Consider the following 19,416-nt stretch of genomic DNA (forward strand, 5'->3'; position numbering starts at 1 on the left):
TTAATCTATCTACTTAACAAACATATTTTAAAAAACGATTAGCTAAAAAGAAACGACTCCAAACAGATACTTGACAATCAACCCACTAAATGGATTTTCAAAATAAGAAGGAAAACAGAGAAAGGTGCAAACACTGAGATTCAATTATTTTGTTTTCTGATCTAATCTTTGTGTTCAAAACGCCAAAAAAAGGATTGGCAAGATTAAAACTCCCTACAGAAAGATGATCACTAAAATCTTATTGTTATACCCAATAAGATTATTAAATACATTTTACCCATAATATTTAAGATAAAAAACGCAAAGCAGAATTATCGAATAGAAATAAAAAGTGAAATAATTTACCATTTTGGTACTTGAGGCTCTTTTTCCCTTCTCTCAGTTGGATGCTTTCTTGATTGAATTTATTTAGAGCTTCTATAACTAAAAAAGAGTGCAAAAATAGCTCTACTCCCAGTAAAAAAGAAATGAAAACATATGATATAAATAAATAAACCACAGGCAATCGCTTTCTTGTTCTTACTAAAGTGTCCAACAACATAAATACAAACAAAAATCACATAAAAATTTTCAGCTAGCTAACCTTCAAAATTAGCATCATTATACTGCAATTGACGTAGGCTAGCGGACAAGGTAGCCAATGTGTGCTAAAATGCCATGATGCATAGCATGTAATACAGAAGACGACATAGCCAATATATGCCAAAATGCCAAAAGAATTTAAAAGAAAAAGTATTAGCAAACATTTTAGTAAAATATAAGATAATTATTTTATATTTTTATCTAAACTGGGTCAATTGGAATATTAAATATATTTTACCTATAATATTCAAGGCGCAAAGCAAAGCAAAATTATCGAATACAAATAAGAAACAGAGTAATTTACCATTGTGGCACTTGAGGCTCTTTTTCACTTCTCTCAATTGGACGCTTTTATGATTGGATTTATTTGCTGTAACCCAAAAAGAATATTGATCAAAACTATAGAGTTGAACTACAGGAAGATGGAGAAAGGAAAGTCAAACCAAGTGTACAACCAATATGTGTACCTTTAGAATTCTGACTATTGATCAAAGCTACAAAGCATTTCCAAAAACAACTCAATCTTAGAGTAATTGTAAAAGGTTAAACAGTTTCCACAAAGGGTGATGCAGAATAAAGAAGACAAAATTAAGCAAATGCATGCAATTTTACTTCCTGATTTCACTCATCCCAAGTCGATCATGAAACAAATTTTAGATTGAAACAAGAAGCTATTAAAATATAGATCAAGATCAAGCCACAGGAACTTCATTTCCTTCTTTGGCACACAGTAATTTATGGAGTACAAGATTAGAACTTCAAAACAAGAAAAGTATATCTTTCTGTTAGAAAGTTATTACTATTCACCTTATATCTCTCTTTAAAAAGTTATCACTATTCACCTTATATCTCTCTTTTAAAAAGTTATCACTATTCACCTTCTTTTAAGTCACGTATCATAAATATTAAGAAAAGCTAGCATTGAAAATAAGAAGCTATGTACGTAACAAGAACCAAATGAAATTAGGAGAAAGTTTGACCCTGGCCAAAAATGCCCAACCAAAAACTAAAACCCAAATCCTGCAAGGAAGAAAATACAGAGAGAGTAAACTAGAACCAAATTGAATAATTAAACTTAATCCAGCTACAACTATCTAAACATCAGCAATATCATAATTAAGTAGAGACACAAAAACCAAAAGCACAAAACATTGAAAGCCAATCACTAGAGCAATCACCCAAAATAATATACTAATGTCTATTAGCAATGCAATAAAACTACAGTTTTGCGACAATGGAAGACATAAGATCAGTAGGCAGTAGCATAAAGAGCTCAGCCTTCCATAGTTCCAAATCAGTTAGGATTAAGAAAAAAAAAAGAATCATATTTCAATGTAAAATAATACTTAACAATCAAAATGTTGAACCCTACAAATACATACAACTTAACTAGCTTAAATTATTGTACATCTATTAGGAGTTAATACTGTTGACTAAAACAGAAACACATAAGGTAGTAGAGAAACTCCCTCATCATAAGAACATAACCACAAGGCTCCTTTCTCCGGATTGCTCACTGAGATTATTGAAATGCTAGAAGAACTCTTTTCAAGTCTATATAAACGACAGCTGTTGTTTCCAAAAAAAGCAAGAAGAAATCACAAAACATATAATTATTGAGTCAAAAATATCAAAACCACAAACGAAACTAATAAAGCTAGCATCACCTCACCATTCTCCTAACAAATTGATCGAAAGAAACAGCATAGAACCAAAAACTTACTGAAATTTAAACTTTTTGTTTTAAGCTGAAATTAGAAGTAAAAAGTTAGGCACCAATGAGAGTTCTTCCTGAATATCTAACCAGACGTCCCTAGAAAAACAATGGTTTGAAATATCAGTTAAACGTGCAAAGCCTGACATTCATTTCTATAAATGTCGAACCACGTGTACATGACCAAACCAGACCTATGTTATCAAGGTTCCTTCCCATAAATGTCTGTCCATAAAAAAACGAGTTGGGTAAGAAGAAATTTTTGATTGTCAATCAGACCTAATTGGCAAACACAGACCAAACTACTGATCAAGATGGCTGGCCAACTTTAATCTAACTACTTAACAAATATATTTTAAAAAAAAATTAGCTAAAAAGAAAAAACTCCAACCAGATACTTGACAATCAACCCACTTAATGGATTTTCAAAATAACAAGGAAAACAGAGAAAGGTGCAAACACTGAGATTCAATTATTTTGTTTTCTGATCTAATCTTTGTGTTCAAAACGCCAAAGAAATGATTGTCAGGATTGAAACTCCCTACAGAATGATGATCACTAAAATCTTATTGTTATACCCATAAGGGAAAGAATTTTTGCTCAAACCCCAAATAGATCCCTCACATCAAAGCATTTAACCTTGGAATCTCAAAGAGAGTCTATTTGCATTGGAATTATGATATGAAATGACAAAATCTTTGGAAAACCAATAAGACAAAAAGAGTCGCTTAATCGCTCTTCAGACTCCACACCATGATGTTTAGTTATTAAAGATCAAAATTCAGATTCTTATATTCCTCACAAATCAATTCCAGAAAAATCAAACAACATACCATGGCACTAATTTGGAACAACACAGAATCAGAAATTATAAATAAAGAAGCCAAGCGAACCCCTTCACAGTCCCTTTCAGATTCCAGTGAGAAGATTATGGTCTTCCAAACGTCAAGCGCCTGCGATCTTCAACTGGACAAGGAAATTTAGAGAGATGATTGGAATGGAAGGCTGAGATTAAGTTATACCCTCACTTATGTTCCTATTTGGTTTAGAAATTTGAAAAGCTCTTTCCTATTGTGGGAATAGTATTCGTTGCATTCTTTTAAAAAAATAGGAAAAAAAGAAGTGGGTAGATACAAATTCAACTAATATTTTCGACAAATAATTTATTTCTAAATAAAATATGATTAACTAAAAAATAATATCTCAACTTTTATATATATATATATATATATAGCCCGGGCATTGAGAAGGAAGGACGCTTTCAAAGGCGAAAGGCCATGGGGAGATACCGTCTGTGATCCATGGATCTCCGATCGGGAAACCGTATCCAAGCTCCGTGGCTAGTCTGCGCTCTTTGGACTTTGAAAACTTAGTGAATCGGCAGGTGATCTGTCCTTTCTCCCCCTTTCGTCAGTCGTCTTGATGGGAAAGAGAAGTGAAGAAGGAGAACCTAAGGAAGGTCCCTCTCTACCTCACAAGCTCTTGGATTCCATGGCTAAGGCTTACTTTGGTGGATTTTGGGTGAGGGTGGAGGAGTAGGAAAGGGAGTGAGTATAGGATAGAACCTCGGGATTCTAGGGAAATTTTGGCATATATATATTATTTCTTTTTGTAACAAATTTACACGTGTATATAATATGTTATTACATAGTAATTTTAATATATAAACATATACCTTATACAAATTTTATATTTATTACTTATTAAATATAGTTAAGATATTAATTAATAAATTACTTACTAATTAGATAATAATTTTTAATTATAAAATATAATATTATGTCTTATATAACTAATATATATATAACAAACTCAATATATCAACTAATAATATTTAAAAAATTAAAATAATAAAAATCCTATGAAGAATGACTGCTAAAGTATTATATTTACTTCAATATATTAATATTTTGTTATATTATCTCATGTATGATTTTATACGATATATAAAATATTTTTAAATAAAAATATTATTATAATTTGAAGAGATTTACATTCAATTTATTATTGATTAAATTAAATATATATAATTTATTTTAATAAAAATTATCATTTATTTTAAATAAATATAAAAATAATAGAAATATTCCACAGAATATATGAGTTAATGACTTTTAAAAAAAATTAAAAGCTAAAATTTTTGATTTCACATTACAAATCTAAGAATAATATGTCAACAGACATTTTATTTGGACAAGGCCATTTTGGCCCTCAACTTGTGTTGCGGGAATAAAAAAAGTCAAAAATGAATATTTTGAAAAATAAACCCATAACTTAAATATTTCATACCAAATTAACTCTTGACCAATTATTTGCAACCCACACGCATTACAAGAAAGGTGAATTGAATATTTAAGTAAAAATTCTTACATTTCATATTTTCAATTCTTAAGTTCTTCTTGACTCCAACTTTATTTTATTTTTTAAATAAAATTTAAAATATTTTATCTCATTTTTATTTTATTAAATTACTACATCCATTTGTCATCTATAAAATTCTTTTTTTTCTTCTTTTTCTTTTCAATTCATTCATGAAAACAAATCATTGGCTAAGAGATTATCTTTTTTTCCATATCTGATTTCTTATTTATATTCAGATTTTGAATGTTGACTTTAATTAAAGCTCGACAGTGAGAGAGGGGCTTAAAATCATTGATTGGGTTTCTTCTTTTCTTCTTTTATATTACTCTATGTCTGTTTATTTAAAAACCTAGCCAGTTATTTTTTTTAATTATATTGATTTTTGGTAGAAATTAATTTTTTTGAGAAATTAGATTAAAAAGATAAAAGATAAAATTTAAAGCATTTCATAACAATTGCCACAATGTTTTTCTTTTTCTTTTTCTTTTTTCTGTTTAATTTGAATGTGAAAATATTTTGCATATAGTAAACTTGTTGGGTGTTTCAACTTAATCTTAAAGCTCCAAGTACCTTTTTTTTTTGCTGTTAATCAAAAATAAAAAGCAATATATAAGCTGTTAAGTTTGTTAGTAGATAAGCAATTTTTCTTTCTTCTTTTTATTATTAATAAGAATAACTAAATTAACATAAATTAATTTAATTTATTTTTGAGTGTGAATAACATGCTCAATGTTCAACTCTAGTTTGGGCTGAATTGATTTGAAAGAGGAGTTTTTTCACATATGTCCTAAAAAAGCTAAAAATATCATTTTTACTGCTAAGAAAACTTTTTTCTCAACAATACTGTAAGTTAAGATTTTATTTTTCTTTCTTCCTATTTTCGGTGCCTTGGGAAACGTTCTCAGCTGATAGACGAGAATGGCCGCATTGATAGTAAATATAAAATATTATGGTTTCTAATTAGATAATGATTGTAGTATTAAAAGTTAATAATATTAAATATATTTATACTATTAATTTATATAATACTAAAAATCAATTAATAAATATTTTTCAATAATATTATGTTATTACATTAGTGAAAATTTTTAAAACCAATAAATTTTTTAATTATTATTCTTATTAAAAATATTATAAATAAGAGACAATAACTATATATTTATGTGTTTTTCTATATTACACTATTTAATCATTAACATTTAAAAATAATATTTTTCATCATTTGATTTTGCTTTTATAATAAATCCTCTTCCCTTAGATGTTCAATTAAACATCGCTAATTAAATTTGATTTTACACTATTTGTCTTTTGTTTTTTTGTGTAATATACAAATTGCCTCTTTTACTTTATTAATTACTAGAACCCAATTTTCTAATTTCTGCAAAAATCAATTTTAATATATGTAAAAATAGTTAAATAGAGTTCTTTAATTACTATAATTTCAAGAATAATTAAATTCTAATAAAATTTAAATAATTTAAACTACATTTGTGAAAATATCAAGAATTTATATAATTTAATTTTAAATTATTAAAATAAAATAAATTTTATTCTTATTATTAATTTTGTTACACTAGAATTATAACTTTGATAAAAAGTTTGAGGATCAAATTATATTTTTTTATATAATTAATTCTTTTATTGCAATGAATTTCAAGACAGAAAGATTTTAGTGCAATAATTAAATATAAAGGGCAATTTGAACATTACACAAAAATTCTGGAGGCAAATAGTATAAACTCAAACCTAGTTAATAATTGTTCAACAAAAATTTCAAGCAACAAAAATTTTTAGTATAATATTATAAAATAAAAAATGAAAAAATATAATTTGTAAATGTTAAAAGGTAAACATCATGATATAGACAAACATAGAGAATATATAATAAGTAGTACTAACTCTAATTCTAGAAAATAGGATCTTAATTACATTGTTAAAAATCATGTTAACTAAAAAATTAACTGTCTCTTAAGAAAATAATTCTAATTCTAGAAAGTAGCATTTAAAATTAGATTTTTAACATTTTTATTACTTAATAAGTTAGTTTTTTAATCCTAAAATATACCACATCTATGGAAGAGGTATTTTGATACCTCCACTAATCCTAGCAGAAGATATATTAGTACCTTGACTAGACTCATTAGAGAGATTTATTGGTACCTTATTTAGTTTTAGGGAAGATACTATAATACCTTAAGTTTTTCTTAACATGTGAAACTGACCAAATCAAAAAATAATTTTATTTCCTAAATCTAAATGCCCTCCTTTTATTTTAGTATTTGTGGTAAACATAAGCAGGTAAGCTTGACTTACTTGAAGTTGAGCATTGGAGCTGATCAAGTGCAAAATGCTAAATTGATTTTGTCCTTTAAACATATGAGGTGAAAACCTAATACGTGAAATTAAACCATGCAAGAAAGGGAAGAGAGGAGAATATAGCAAAACTAGAAACGGATTAAGGATGAGGGGGGCGTTTAAAAGAAATTAATTTCAATCCTAGCTTTTAAAAGCTTTAGAACAAATAATACAAATAATGATCCTAATTAATTCTAAGAGAAGTTTTAGATCACTCGCTTAGGATTCCTAAATCTATGTTATTAAAACATGCAACTATGAAGAAATAGAGTTAGTAAAAAGACTAAACACAAATAAACTTGTAACTAAAATAGCAAAGAAATATCAAAGTAACTAAAAAAATTTAAAGTAAATCTAAAATATTATGATTTCTAATTAGATAATAATTGTAGTATTAAAGTTAATAATATTAAATATATTTATAGTATTAATTTATATAATACTAAAAATCAATTAATAAATATTTTTCAATAATGTTATGTTCCATTAGTGAAAAGATTTTAAAACCAATAAAATCTTTAATTATTTATTATTATTAAAAATATTATAAATAAGAGGCGTTAACAATATATTTCTGCGTTTTTTCCATATTATACTATTTAACCATTAACATTTAAAAATTATATTTTTCATTATCCTATTTTATATTTTATAATAAATTCCCACTCCCTTAGAATTTCAGTTAAACATCGCTATATAAATTTAATATTATATTATTTTTCTTCTGACTTTTGGTATAATGCCTCTTATAATTTATTAATTATACTATAACCCTATTTTCTAATTTTTGCAAAAATCAATTTTAATATATGTAAAAATAGTTAAGTATTATTCATTAATTACTATAATTTCAAGAATTATTAAATTTCAGTAAAATTTAAATAATTTAAACAACGTTTTTGTGAAAATATTAAAAATTTATATAATTTAACTTTTAAATTATTAAAATAAAATAAATATTATTTTTATTATTAATTTTGTTACACTAGAATTATAACTTTGATAAGAAGTTTGAGGATCAAATTATATTTTTTATGAAATTAATTCTTTAATTGCAATGACTTTTGAAACAGAAAAAGATTATAGTGCAATAATTAAATATAAAAGGCTTGTGCATTACACAAAAACTCAGGGGGCAAATAATATAAACTCAAACCTAGTTAATAATTGTTCAACAAAAATTCTAAATAGTAACAAATTTTAGTATATATTGCAAAATAGAAAATGAAAAAATATAATTTGTAAATATTAAGAGGTAAACATCATGATATAAACAAATATAGAGAATATATAATAACTAGTACTAACTCTAATTCTAGAAAATAGTATCTTAATTACATTGTTAAAAATCATACTAACTAAAAAATTAAGTTTCTATTAAGAAATATTGTAATTCTAGAAAGTAGCATTTAAAATTAGATTTTTAACATTCTCATTAGTTAATAAGTTAGTTTTCTAATCCTAAAATATACTAATTTACGGAAAAGGTACTTTGATACCTCCCTTAATCCTAGCAAAAGATACATTAATACCTTGACTAGACTCATTAAAGAGATATAATGGTACCTTATCTAGTCCTAGAGTTAATACCTTAAGTTTTTATTAACACGTGAAACTGACCAAATCAAAGTCTAATTTTATTTTCTAAATCTAAATGCCCTTATTTTATTTAGCATTTGAGGTGAACATAAGTATAAGGCACATGAAGATTACATTGATAAGCTTGACGTACTCGAAGTTGAGCATTGGAGTTGATCACATGTAAAATACTAAATTGATTTTGTCCTTTAAATATGTGAGGTGAAAATCTAATGCGTGAAATTAAACCATGCAAAGAAAGGGGAGAGAGGAGAATAGAGCAAAACTAGAAAGGGATTAAGGATGAGGGGATACTTAAGGGAAATTACTCCTTAAAACAAATAGCACAAATAATAATCCTAATTAATTCGAAGAGGAGTTTTAAATGACTCACTTAGGATTCCTAAATCTATGTTATCAAAACCTACAACTGTGAAGAAATAAAATTAGCAAAAAAGACTAAATATAAAATAATTATAATTAAAATAGCAAAGAAATATTGAAGTAACTGAAAAAAATTAAAGTAAATATAAAATATTGTGGTTTCTAATTAGAAAATAGTTGTAGTATTTAAAGATAATAATATTAAATATATTTATAGTATTAATTTTTATAATACTAAAAAATCAATTAATAAATATTTTTTAATAATGTTATGTTATTACATTAATGAAATAATTTTAAAACCATTAAAACCAGTAAAATCTTTAAAAATATTTGTTATTATTATTATTATTAAAAATATTATAAATAAGAGATATTTACTATATATATTTATCTGTATTACATTATTTAACCATTAACATTTTAAAATTATATTTTTTATTATTCTATTTTAGTTTTCATAATAAAACTTGCCTCCCTTACAATTTCAATTAAACATCGCTAACTAAATTTGATTTTACAGCATTTGCCCTCTGATTTTTGGTGTAATATACAAATTACCCTTTATAGTTTATTAATTATACTATAACACAGTTTTCTGATTTCTGCAACAATCAATTTTAATATATATAAAAATAGTTAAGTAGTGCTCTTTAATTAATATAATTTCAAGAAAATTAAATTCCAGTAGAATATAAATAATTTGAACTACATATTTGTGAAAATATTAAAAATTTATATAATTAACTTAAAATTATTAAAATAAAATAAATATTATTTTTATTATTAATTTTATTGCACTACAATTATAACTTTGATAAAAGTTTGAGGATCAAATTATAGTTTCTTATGAAATGAATTCTTTGAGTGCATTGACTTTGATTGGGAAAAAGATTTTCCAAATCCCACAAATTTATACACTAACAGATTCTGGGGCAAACAAGCCAAAGGAAGGAGCGAACCCTTTGAGGCCCTTGCCATTTCAAACTATATAGCAAAATTAAACTAATCTATATAAAAAGAATTTTAGTATAAAATCACAAAATAGAAAATAACAAATATAATTTTTAATGTTAAGAGGTAAACATTATGATATAGAAAAATATACAGAATATATAATAACTAGTACTAACTCTAATTCTAGAAAATAGTATTTTAAATACATCATTAAAAATCATATTAACTTTCTATTAAGAAAATAATTATAATTTTAAAAGTAGCATCTAAAGTTAGATTTTTAACATTCTGATTACTTATTAAGTTAGTTTTCTATCCCTAAAATATACTAATCTACGGAAGAAGTACTTTGATTAGCAAAAAATATATTAGTACCTTGCCTAGACTCATAAGAGAGATATATTGATACATTATCTAATCATATGAGAGATACTTTAATACCTTAAGTTTTTCTTAACATGTGAAACTGACCAAATCAAAATCTAATTTATTTTCTAAATCTAAATGCCCTCATTTTATTTTAGCATTTGAGGTGAACATAAGCATAAGGCACGTGAAGATTACATTGGTAAGCTTGACTTATTCGAAGTTGAGCATAGAAGCTGATCACGTACAAAATACTAAATTGATTTTGTCTTCTAAACACTTAAGGTAAAAACCTAATGCGTTGAATTAAACCATGCAAAGAAAGGGAGGAGAGAAGAATAGAGCAAAACTAGAAAGTGATTAAGGATGATGGGGCGCTTAAGAAGATTTAATTACTATCCTAGCTTTTAAAAGCCTTAAAACAAATAACACTAACAATAATCTTAATTAATTTGAAGAGGAGTTTTAAATGACTCACATAGGATTTCTAAATCCATATTATCAAAACCTACAACTATGAAGAAATAAAATTAACAAAAAAATAAAAAAAATAAACTTATAATTAAATTAGCAAAAAAATATTGAAGTAATTGAAAAAATTGAAGTAAATGTAAGATATTGTGGTTTCTAATTAGACAATTATTGTAATATTAAAAGATAGCAATATTAACTGTATTTATAGTATTAATTTATATAATACTAATAATCAATTAATTAATATTTCTCAATAATGTTATGTTATTACATTAATGAAATAATTTTAAAACCAATAAAATCTTTAAAATATTTAATTTAGTGTTATTATTATTAACAATATTATAAATAAGAGGTATTTACTATATATATTCCATTAGAATTTCAATTGAACATCATTAACTAAATTTAATTTTATACTATTTGCGTCCTGACTTGAGTTGTAATATACAAATTGCTCCTTATAGTTTATTAATTATAATAGAACCACATTTTCTAATTTCGCAAAATGTAATTTTAATATATCTAAAAATAGTTAACTAGTGTTCCTTGATTACTCTAATTTCAAGAATAATTAAAATCCTATTAAAATTTAAATATTCTAAAAGTACTTATATTTATAAAAATATTAAAAATTTATATAATCTAACTCTAAATCATTAAAATAAAATAAAATATTATTTTTATTATTAATTTTGTCATAATAGAATTATAACTCGATAAGAAGTTTGAGAATGAAATTATATTTTTATGAAATTAATTCTTTAATTGCATTGCCTTTCGAGACAGAAAGAGATTTTAGTGCAATAATTAAATATAAAGGAAAATTTGTACATTACATAAAAATTCAAGAAGAAAATAGTATAATCTCAAACTTAGTCAATAATTATTCAACAAAAATTCTAAATAGCAATAATTTTTAGTAGAGAATCAGAAAATAAAAAATGCTAAATATAATTTTTAAATGTTAAGAGTTAGACATTGTGATATAGAAAAAATACTGAGAATATATAATAATTAATACTAATTCTAATCCTAGAAAATAGTATTTCAATTACATTGTTAAAAATCATACTAACTATAAAATTAACTTTTATTAAGAAAGTAATTCTAATTCTAAAAGTAACGTTTAAAGTTATATTTTTTAATTATCATTAATTAATAAGTTACTTTTCTAATCCTAAAATAAACCTCGCCAAATCCTAGCAGGAAATATATCAGTACTTTTACTAGACTCATTAGAGAGAAATATTGATTTCTTATTTAGTTCTAAGAGAGATACTTTAATATCTTAAGTTTTTCTTGACATGTGTGACTGACCAAATCAAAGTCTAATTTTATTTCCTAAAAATCTAAATGCCCTAATTTTATTTTAGCATTTGAGGTAAACATAAGCATAAGGCACTCGAAGATTACACTAGTAAGATTGATACTTCAAGTCGAGCATTAGAGCTAATCACATGCAAAATCAAAATTGATTTTGTGCTTTAAACATGTATGGTGAAAACCTAATAAGTGAAACTAACCATGCAAAGAAAGGGGGGAAGGAGAATAGAACAAAACTAGAAAGGGATTAAGGATGACGGGGACGCTTAAGGAAAATTAATTACAATCCTGGCTTTTAAAAGCCTTAAAACAAATAACACAAATAATAATCCTAATTAATTCTAAGAGGAGTTTTAAATGACTCACTTGGAATTCCTAAATCTATGTTATCAAAACCTGTAACTATAAAGAAATAAAGTTAGCAAAAAGACTAAGCACAAATAAGCTTGTAATTAATAGCAAAGAAATATTAAAATAACTAAGAAAATTAAAGTTAATGTAAAATATTGTAGTTTCTAATCAGACAATGGTTGTAATATTAAAAGATAATAATATTAACTTTATTTATAGTATAATTTATATAATACCAAAAATTAATTAATAAATATTTTCAATAATCTTATGTTATTATATTAATAAAAAAATTTAAACCAATAATATCTTTACAAATATTTAATTTATTATTATTATAAATAAGAGGTAGTTACTATATATTTTTGTATTTTCATATTATTTAACTATTTAACTCTTAACATTTAAAAATTATATTTTCATCAATCTATTTTGTATCATATAATAAAATCTCCTCCTTAGAATTTCAATTAAACATTGCTAATTAAATTTGATTTTATACTATTTGCCCTCCGACTTTGGTGTAATATACAAATTGCTCCTTATATTTTATTAATTATACTAGAACTTCATTTTCTAATTTCGCAAAATCAATTTTAATATATGTAAAAATAGTTAACTAGTGTTCTTTGATTACCATAATTTTAAAAATAATTCAATTCTAGTAAATTTTTAAATATTTTAAAAGTACTTATATTTATGAAAATATTAAAAATATATATAATTTAACTCTAAATTACTAAAATAAAATAAATATTATTCTTATTATTAATTTTTCATACTAGAATTATAATTCTGCTAAGAAGTATGAGATCAAACTATGTTTTTTTATAGAATTAATTCTTAAATTGTATTGACTTTTGAGACAAAGAGATTTTAGTGCAATGACTAAATATAAAGGGAAATTTATACATTACACAAAAATTTAAAGAGAAAATAGTATAAGCTTAAAACTGGTTCATAATTGTTCAACAAAAATTTTAACCAGCTAAAATAAATTTAGCATAGAATACCTTAAATTTAGTCCTAGGGTAGATATTTTAATACCTTAAATTTTTCTTGACATGTGAGATTGACCAAATCAAAGTCTAATTTTATTTTCTAAAAATCTAAATGCCCTAGTTTATTTTAGCATTTGAGGTGAACATAAGCATAAGTCATGAAAAGACTACACTCGTAACCTTGACATAAATTCAAGTTGAACATTGGAGCGATCACATGCAGAATGCTAAATTGATTTTATCCTTTAAACATGTGAGTTGAAAACCTAATAAGTGAAATTAAACCATGCAAAGAAAGGGAGAAAAGGAGAATAGAGCAAAGATAAAAAGCTATTAAGGATGATAGGGGATGCTTAAGGAAATTAACTACAATCCCGGCTTTTAAAAGCCTTAAAACAAATAACACGAATAATAATCTTAAATAATTCTAAGATGAGTTTTAAATTACTCACTTAGGATTCTAAATCCATGTTATCAAAACCTGCGAGCTATGAAAAATACAATTAGCGAAAAGACTAATTACAAAAACTTGCAATAAAAATAACAAATAAAAATTAAACTAACTAAAAAAATTTAGGGTAATTACTATATACTCCTTATGTTTTTCCATATTTATCCCTTAGTATCTAAAATTTATAATTTTTATCCTTTTATTTTGTAATTTTATAATAAAAAACCCCTCTCGTCAAAATTCCGATAAGACAATCGTAAACTAGGTTTGGTATTATACTATTTGCTTCTTGATTTTTGGTGTAATATACAAATTACCCCCTATATTTTATATATTGCACTAATGTCCTCTTGCATTTTGATAGTCAATGCAATTAATAATAAACTAAATTGATAAAAATATAATTTGATCCTTAAACTTCTTGAATTTTACAAAGAAATTAGAATAAAAATTTCTAGTATAATAAATAAATTTAAGAGGCAATTTGCATATTACATAAAAGGTCAAGAGGTAATTTGTATTACATTACAGATCAAGAGGCAATTTATATATTACATCAAAGATCGGGGCAAATAGTATAAAACCAAACTTATGTAACATTGTTTAACGAAAATTCAAACGGAGCAAATTTTTAGTATACAATTACAAAATAGAATGATGAAGAAAATATAATTTTTAGATATTAGAGAGTAATTAGTATAATATGAAAAGTATAAGGGGCGAATAGTAATTACCCGAAAAATATTAAAGTTACTATAAAATATTAAGGTGAAATATTAAAGAAGAGGTACTTTGATACCTCGTCTAATCCTAGCAGAAGATATACTAACCTTGACTAGACTCATTAGAGAGATATATTGGTAACTTATCTAGTTCCGAAGGAGATACTTTAATAACTTAAGTTTTTCTTAACATGTGAAATTGACCAAATTACAGTCTAATTTTATTTAATAAATCTAAAAATCATTTTATTTAGCATTTAAGTTGAACATAAGCCTAAGGGATGGGAGGATTACACTAATAAACTTAACTTACTTCAAGTTGAGCATTGGAGCCTATCAGATATAAAATTTTAAATTGATTTTAGTTATTTAAACATGTGAGGTGAAAATCTAATGCGGAAAATTAAACCATGTAAAGAGAAGGAGGAAAAGAAGAATAAAGAAAAACAAGAAAGAGATTAAGGATGAGGGGGCACTTAAGGGGAATCAATTACAAGCCTGGCTTTTAAAAGCCTTTAATCAAGTAACACAAATAATAATCCTAATTAATTCTAAGAGGAGTTATAAATGAATCACTTAGGATTCCTAAATCCATGTTATCAAAACCTACAACTATGAAGAAATAAGTTAGCAAAAAGGCTGAACACAAATGAACTTGTAATTAAAATAGCAAAGAAGTATTAAAGAAGAGGTACTTTGATACCCCGTCTAATCCTAGAAGAAGATACATTAGTACCTTGACTATACTCATTAGAGAGATATATTGGTACCTTATCTCCTAGGGAAGATACTTTAATACCTTAAGTTTTTCTTAACATGTGAAACTGACCAAAGTAAAGTCTCATCTTATTTCATAAATCTAAAAGTCATTTTATTTAGCATTTGAGAATATAAGCATAAGGGATGGAAAGACTACACTAATAAAAGTTGAGCATTGGAGCCTATCACATACAAAATGCTAAATTGATTTTAGTTGTTTAAACATGTGAGGTGAAAATTTAATGCAGAGAATTAAACCATATAGAGAAAAGGAGGAAAAGAAGAATAGAGGAAAACTAGAAAAGGATTAAGGACGAGGGAGCGCTTAAGGAGAATTAATTACAACCCTGGCTTTTAAAAGCCTTAAATAAAATAACGCAAATCATAATCCTAATTAATTCTAAGAGGTGTTTTAAATGAATCACTTAGGATTCCTAAATCCATGTTATCAAAACGTGCAACTATGAGCAAATAATGCTAGTAAAAATACTAAACACAAATGAACTTATAAATAAAATAGCAAGAATATATTAAAGAAGAGGTACTTTAATACCGGTCTAATCCTAGCAGAAGATATATTAGTATCTTATCTCTTAAGAGATACTTTAATACCTTAAGTTTTTTTTAACATGTGAAACTGACCAAATTAAAGTCTCATTTTATTTCATAAATCTAAAAGTCATTTTATTTAGCATTTGAAATTTGAACATAAGCACAAGGATATGAGAATTACGCTAATAAGCTTAATTTACTTCAAATTTAGCATTGGAGCCTATCACACACAAAATGCTAAATTGATTTTAGTTGTTGAAACATGTGAGGTGAAAACCTAATGCGGGAAATTAAACTATGTAAAGAAAAGAAGGAAAAGAAGAATAGAGGAAAACTAGAAAGGGATTAAAGATGAGGGGACGCTTAAGGGATATTAAATACAACCCTGGCTTTTAAAAGCCTTAAATCAAATACCACAAATAATAATCCCAATTAATTCTAAAAGGAGTTTTAAATGAATCACTTAGGATTCCTAAATCCATACTATCAAAACCTACAACTATGAGAAAATAAAGTTAGTAAAAGATTAAACACAAAGAAACTTGTAATTAAAAGAGCAAAGAAATATTAAAGAAGATGTACTTCAATACCTCATCTACTCCTAGCAAAAGATACATTAGTACCTTGATTAGACTCATTAGAAAGATATATTGATACCTTATCTAGTCCTAGGGAAGATATTTTAATACCTTAAGTTTTTCTTAACATGTGATACCTCATCTACTCCTAGCAAAAGATACATTAGTACCTTGATTAGACTCATTAGAAAGATATATTGATACCTTATCTAGTCCTAGGGAAGATATTTTAATACCTTAAGTTTTTCTTAACATGTGATACTAAGCAAATTAATGTCTAATTTTATTTCATAAATCTAGAAGGCATTTTATTTAGTATTTGAGCTCAACATAAGCATAAGGGATAACAGGATTACACTAATAAATTTAACTTGCTTCAAATTGAGCATTGGAGCCTACCACATACAAAATGCTAAATTGATTTTAGCTGTTTAAGCACGTGAGGTGAAAACCTAATGCGGAAAATTAAACCATGTAAAGAAAATGAGGAAAAAAGGAACAGAGCATAACTAGAAAGAGATTAAGGATGAGGGAGCGTCTAAGAGGAATTAATTACAACCCTGGCTTTTAAAAGTCTTAAATCAAATAACACAAATAATAATCCTAATTAATTCTAAGAGGAGTTTTAAATGAATCACTTAGGATTCTTAAATCCATGTTATTAAAACCTGCAATTATGAAGAAAAAAAAGACTAAACACAAATGAACTTGTTATTAAAATAGCAAAGAAATATTAAAGAAGAGGTACTTTGATACCTCGTCTAATCCTAGTAGAAGATACATTGGTACCTTGATTAGACTCATTATTTTAATATCTTAAGTTTTTCTTAACATATGAAAATAACCTTTTTTCGTAAATCTAAAGTCATTTTATTTAATATTTAAGCTGAACATAAGTATAAGGGATGAGAAGATTACATTCCCACTATTGTTTCATGATAATTAATTCAACCACCAGCCTAATATTCCTCAAAAAGCTCTATATTTTCTTTTTATGCAGTTTTTTCCCCTTCCAAAAAGGCATAATTGGAGAAGGTCCCCTAGAAGAAAAATTATTCCTAATAGTAATATGTAAAGCATTATTACAAAGTGAATTTGTTTTTATTCTTTTACTGCTTTCAAAATTATTATATATATGAAGATATCATTTCTCCTTAGAAATATATAAATTTTTAGCCAAAACCATCCCTTTTTTTTTCTGCTTTCCCTTTTGTACAAGACCATATCATTTTTGTGTGTGATAGCTGTATTTCATTACTATATGGCATGTTTTTGTGAGCATTATTATTAATGTTAACTTTTCTGTTTAAAGTATGTTCTTTTTTGTTTAGTTAATGTTTAAAGTGTGTCTTAATTATGTGTTTTCTAGAACAGAATTATAAACATGTGAGGTGAAAACCTAATGCGGAAAATTAAACCATATAAAGAAAAAGGAGGAAAAAAAGGAATATAGTGTAACTAGAAAGAGATTAAGGATGAGGAGGCGCCTAAGAGGAATTAATTACAACCTTGGCTTTTAAAAGTCTTAAATCAAATAACACAAATAATAATCCTAATTAATTCTAAGAGGAGTTTTAAATGAATCACTTAGGATTCTTAAATCCATGTTATTAAAACCTGCAACTATGAAGAAATAAAGTTATAAAAAAGACTGAACACAAATGAACTTGTCATTAAAATAGCAAAGAAATATTAAAGAAGAGGTACTTTGATACCTCATCTAATCCTAGGAGAAGATACATTAGTACCTTGAATAAACTCATTACTTTAATACCTTAAGTTTTTCTTAATATGTGAAACTGGCCAACTTTAATTCTAATTTTATTTCATAAATCTAAAAATCATTTTATTTAGCATTTGAGCTGAACATAAGCATAAGGGATGGGAAAATTACACTAATAAGCTTAACTTACTTCACGTTGAGCATTGGAGTCTATCATATACAAAATGCTAAATGAATTTTAGTTGTTTAAACATGTGAGATGAAAACCTAATGCGGAAAATTAAACCATGTAAAGAAAAGAAGGAAAAGAAAAATAGAGCATAATTAGAAAGGGATTAAGGATGAGGGGGCGCTTAAGGGAAATTAATTACAACACTGGCTTTAAAAAGTCTTAAAATAAAGAGCACAAATAATAGTTCTAATTAATTCTAAGAGGAGTTTTAAATGAATCACTTAAGATTCCTAAATCATTGTTATTAAAACCTGCAACTATGAAGAAATAAAGTTAGCAAAAAAACTGAACACAAATGAACTTGTTATTAAAATAGTAAAGAAATATTAAAGAAGAGGTACTTTGATACCTCGTCTAATCCTAGTAGAAGATACTTTAGTACCTTGACTAGACTCGTTATTTTAATACCTTAAGTTTTTCTTAACATGTGAAACTGACCTTATTTCATAAATCTAAAAATAATTTTATTTAACATTTGAGCTGAACATAAGTATAAAGGATGGGAAGATTACACTAATAAGCTTAACTTATTTCAAGTTGAGCATTGGAGCCTATCATATACAAAATGCTAAATTAATTTTAGTTGTTTAAACATGTGAGGTGAAAACCTAATACAGGAAATTAAACCATGTAAAGAAAAGGAGGAAAAGAAAAATAAAGCATAACTAGAAAGGGATTAAGGATGTGGAGCCGTTTAAGGGGAATTAATTATAACACTGGCTTTAAAAAGTCTTAAAATAAATAGCACAAATAATAGTTCTAATTAATTCTAAGAGGAGTTTTAAATAACAATTTAAATATTACAATAAAAATCAGGGCAAATAATGTAAACTTAAACCTAATTAATAATTAGTTTAGTATAAAATAAAAAAAATAGAATGATGAAAAATATAATTCTATATATTAAGTGGTAAACAATATGATATAGAAATATAGAGAATATATAATAA

General features: G+C 25.4%; 1 long non-coding RNA gene across 19 annotated transcripts in view; it reads right to left on the reverse strand.

The window, feature by feature from the left end:
• LOC8271308 overlaps positions 1-19,416 on the reverse strand; it is a 53,486-nt gene that overhangs the window by 5,755 nt on the left and 28,315 nt on the right. For 4 of the 19 annotated variants that reach the window (XR_007216991.1, XR_007217002.1, XR_007216993.1 and 1 more), the window contains exon 1: positions 346-3,877. This is a non-coding gene — a long non-coding RNA (uncharacterized LOC8271308). Of the gene's footprint in view, positions 1-345; positions 3,880-19,416 lie in introns of those variants that run through there. The other 15 variants (XR_007216992.1, XR_007216990.1, XR_007217000.1 and 12 more) reach the window with 13 other exon arrangements.

Source organism: Ricinus communis, chromosome 1 (genome assembly GCF_019578655.1).
Source record: "Ricinus communis isolate WT05 ecotype wild-type chromosome 1, ASM1957865v1, whole genome shotgun sequence".
Taxonomy (NCBI): Eukaryota; Viridiplantae; Streptophyta; class Magnoliopsida; order Malpighiales; family Euphorbiaceae; genus Ricinus; species Ricinus communis.